This window comes from Apium graveolens, chromosome 10 (genome assembly GCF_009905375.1).
Source record: "Apium graveolens cultivar Ventura chromosome 10, ASM990537v1, whole genome shotgun sequence".
NCBI classification, from domain to species: domain Eukaryota; kingdom Viridiplantae; phylum Streptophyta; class Magnoliopsida; order Apiales; family Apiaceae; genus Apium; species Apium graveolens.
In genome coordinates this window covers 68,355,267-68,359,396 of record NC_133656.1, presented here as the reverse complement: position 1 = coordinate 68,359,396, position 4,130 = coordinate 68,355,267, and the positions used below count along the sequence as shown (strand labels likewise).

Sequence of the window (4,130 nt, the reverse complement as noted above, 5' to 3'; positions counted from 1 at the left end):
GCTATCATAGGTTCATGTATTTGTTATGCATGATTCGTAGGTAATTTTAACCATTTTACTTGCCCTATGTAATCAAGATAGATAACTTGTGCTTAAACCGTTATATTGTCAAATTCTATAGACATATAGGGTCTCAATATAATTGGTGTCTATTCAACTTATGTCACTTTTGTGGATGTCTGGTAGTATGATACTCGCGCAACGAAAGTTGGCATTTATCAGTTTCGTGTTATCTGATTAGTGTCATCACCATTGCCTGCTAAGGGTAAGATCAATAAGGCTATTGGATGAAGTATTTAATGAAGTTAGAATCTCATGTTTGTCATAATTATTAATTCAATCAATCTTATTCTCGTAGTTATAAATATTAGTTTAATTCTTAGTTATAAACATCCTCACTTTATTATCGTCTTAGTGTTGAATAATAACCCTACATTGTTGCTTAAGTGCGTGAATTAATTAGTTAACCAATACAGTCTTTATAGGAATGAACTAGAAAAGATTCTATACTACTTGTGAACTCGTATACTTGCGTGTATTATTAGCGCGTGTTTAGCGACTAACAATTTTTTGGCGCCGCTGCCGGTGACTGCAGTGTTAGTTGATAGTTTATGTGCTTTCATCAGTGGTCGTTAAAGTTCATTGTCTCGGACATTGTTACTTACCTGTTTCCTTGTCTTATTTCAAGTACTCTAGCCAGCGTGTATGCATACGCTTTCGCGTACTCGTAAGAGAACACTGGATAAAGCCGAGGAAGAAGTTATGGTAGTTCGGAAGGAAGTTTTTGAGGAAGAAAAAAAGGTAGAAGAAGAAGAGAAAGTCGATGAACCAGTTGTAGTAGTGATGGGAGATCAAGCAAAAAATCTGAAGGCTTTGATGGACTATTCTCAGCCTAAGATTAATGACATTCAGTCAAGCATCATCAGACCAGCCATCAGGGCTAACACTTTTGAGATCAAGTCAAACACGATTCAGATGATACTGAACTCAGTTCAGTTTGGGGGTTCTCCTACTGAAGACCCCAACATGCACATCAGGAATTTCATCGAGATCTGCGATACTTTCAAATTCAACGATGTGACTGAAGACGCTATCAAGCTACGCCTGTTCCCATTCTCTCTGAGGGACAAGGCCAAGTGCTGGTTACACTCTCTGCCAGCAGGATCTATCACCACTTGGGAGGATCTTACTCAAAAGTTTCTCACTAAATTCTTCCCCATGGCGAAGACTGCTGCAATCAGGAATGCTCTTACCCAGTTTGCTCAGTAAACAGGGGAATCCCTGTGTGAGGCTTGGGATCGATATAAGGAGATGCTAAGGAAGTGCCCACACCATGGCATGCCCGATTGGATGATTATTAATTACTTCTACAATGGATTGGGTGTTACTTCTAGATCCATGCTTGATGCAGCATCAGGAGGAGCCTTGTGGGCTAAGATCTACGATGAAGCTTATAAACTTATTGAACTGATGGCTTCTAATGAGTACCAGAACCCTTTCCAGGTACTGACTCGGGAAAAAGTCACAGGAATTCTGGAGTTGGACGCAGCTACTGCTATTGCTGCCCAACTTAAAGCTCTGATGATGAAGGTGGACACTTTGGCTAATTATGGAGTAAATCAAATCACAAGTGTCTTTGAGCTTTGTCCTGGTGCCCATGAGACTGATCAGTGCGCAATTTCTAGTGAATTAGCTCAGTTCGTGAGCAACTTCCAGCGATCACAGCAATCAGTGCCAGCCACCTATCATCCCAACAACCGCAATCATCCTAATTTCAGTTGGAGCAGTGCTCAGAATACGGTTCAACTACCTTATTAGCAGTACCCCGCTTAACTGTACAACCCCCTGGTTTTCAGCAACCACAGTATGCACCTAAACAACAACTCCAGCTGCAACAAGCCAATGAAAAATCTAAATCAGAGGAGTTGAAGCTTATGTGCAAGAGTCAAGTTGTTTCTATCAAGACCTTGGAAAATCAAATTGGTCAAATTGTCAATGCCTTGCTAATTCGTCAGCCTGGTACAGTATCTAGTGACACTAAAGTGCCAGGAAAGAGGGAAGCCAAGGAGCAGGTAAAGGCAATCACTTTAAGGTCTGGAAATGTTGCGAATCCAGAAAAAACTCAAGAGTTCACTGAAGAAGTTGGTGCTGAGAAAGAAGTAGTGCAGCTGGACAAAGAAGTGGAACCAAGGAAGAATACTGTTGAGCACACTCCGCCTGAGGGTAATACAGGGGAGAAACGGATCTATCCTTCACTGCCTTTTCCCAAGCGGCTGCAGAAGAAAAAGTTGGAAAAGCAATTTGAGAAGTTTCTGGAGGTGTTCAAGAAACTTCATATCAACATATCTTTTGCCGAGGCTATCAAGCAGATGCCTAGTTATGTAAAGTTTATGAAAGGTATTCTTTCTCAGAAGGTGAAGCTAGATGATTTAGAGACAGTCACTCTCACGGAGGAATGCAGTGCTGTGCTATAACAGAAGTTGCCTCTGAAGCTTAAAGATCCAGGAAGCTTCACTATTCCATGTACCATTGGAAAAGTGTCTTTTGACAAATTTTTATGTGACTTTGGAGCTAGCATCAATCTGATGCCTTTGTCAATTTTCAAGCAGTTGGACTTACCTGAGCCCAAACCGACTTATATGACCTTGCAATTGGCCGACCGTTCTATTACAAATCCGCGAGATATTGTGGAGGATGTCTTGGTCAAGGTTAATAAACTCATATTTCCTGCTGATTTCGTAATTCTTGATTTCGAGGAGGATAAGAAGATTCCCATAATCTTGGAAAGACCTTTCCTGGCGACTGGCCGAACCTTGATAGATGTGTAGAAGGGTGAGCTCACCATGCGAGTGCTGGATCAGGATGTTACGTTTAATGTGTTCAATGCTATGAAATTTTCTACTGATAATGAAGAGTGCTTAAAAGTGGAGTTGGTCGATTCGGTGGTCACCTCGGAACTTGATCAATTGCTCAGGTCTAATGCCTTAGAAAAAACCTTATTGGGGAATTCAGATAGTGAAGATGATGAAGGGGAAGAACAATTGCAATATTTGAATGTTTCTCCCTGGAAAAGGAAAATTGATATGCCTTTTGAATCTCTTGGAATGGAGGAATTGAACAAAGCTCCTAAACGCCTCAAGCCGTCTATTGAGGAAGCTCCTACTCTTGAGCTTAAGCCTTTACCTGAATATTTGACGTATGCATTTTTAGGTGATGCATCTACTTTGCCTGTTATTATTGCATCTGACCTTTCAGGTAGTGATGAGGAAAAGCTTTTGAGGATTCTGAGAGAGTTAAAGTCGGCAATTGGATGGACTATAGCGATATCAAGGGAATCAGCCCTTCTAATTGTATGCATAAAATTCTGCTAGAGGAAGGTAGCAAACCTACGGTCGAGCAGCAAAGAAGACTTAATCCTATCATGAAGGAAGTAGTGAAGAAAGAAATTCTTAAGTGGCTAGATGCAGGGATCATCTACCCTATTTCTGACAGTTCGTGGGTAAGCCCGGTTCAATGTGTGCCGAAGAATGAGCTTATTCCTACAAGGACAGTCACATGGTGGAGATTTTGCATGGACTACCGGAAGCTAAATAAAGCCACTAAGAAGGATCACTTTCCTTTACCCTTCATTGATCAGATGCTCGACAGGTTGGTCGGTCATGAGTACTATTGTCTTCTGGATGGATATTCGGGTTACAATCATATTTGTATCGCTTTAGAAGATCAGGAGAAAACTACCTTCACTTGTCCATTTGGTACTTTCGCCTTCAAATGAGTTTCTTTTGGTCTGTGTGGTGCGCCGGCCACATTTCAGAGATGTATGATGGCCATCTTTTCTGACATGATTGGCCAAAACTTCTCAGTCTTTGGCGATTCTTTTGATGAATGCTTGCAAAATCTTGGATATATTCTTAAAAGGTGTGTTGAGATCAATCTGGTTCTCAATTGGGAGAAATATCACTTTATGGTGCGTCAGGCATTATTCTCGGGCACAATATTTCTAGTAAAGGTCTAGAGGTGGACAATGCCAAGGTGGGGGTCATTGAGAATCTCCCTCCACCCATTTCTGTTAAGGAATTCGTATTTGTCTTGGTCATACGGGTTTCTACAGGCCTTTCATCAAGGACTTC

The 4,130-nt window shown here is 41.2% G+C and overlaps 1 non-coding gene across 1 annotated transcript; it reads right to left on the bottom strand.

Annotated features, from left to right (window-relative positions):
- Nucleotides 1-1,233: 1,233 nt before the first annotated feature.
- Nucleotides 1,234-1,340, bottom strand: LOC141694842 (small nucleolar RNA R71). The gene has a single exon (XR_012564124.1). It is a non-coding gene; the product is annotated as a small nucleolar RNA R71 (small nucleolar RNA).
- Nucleotides 1,341-4,130: the final 2,790 nt, after the last annotated feature.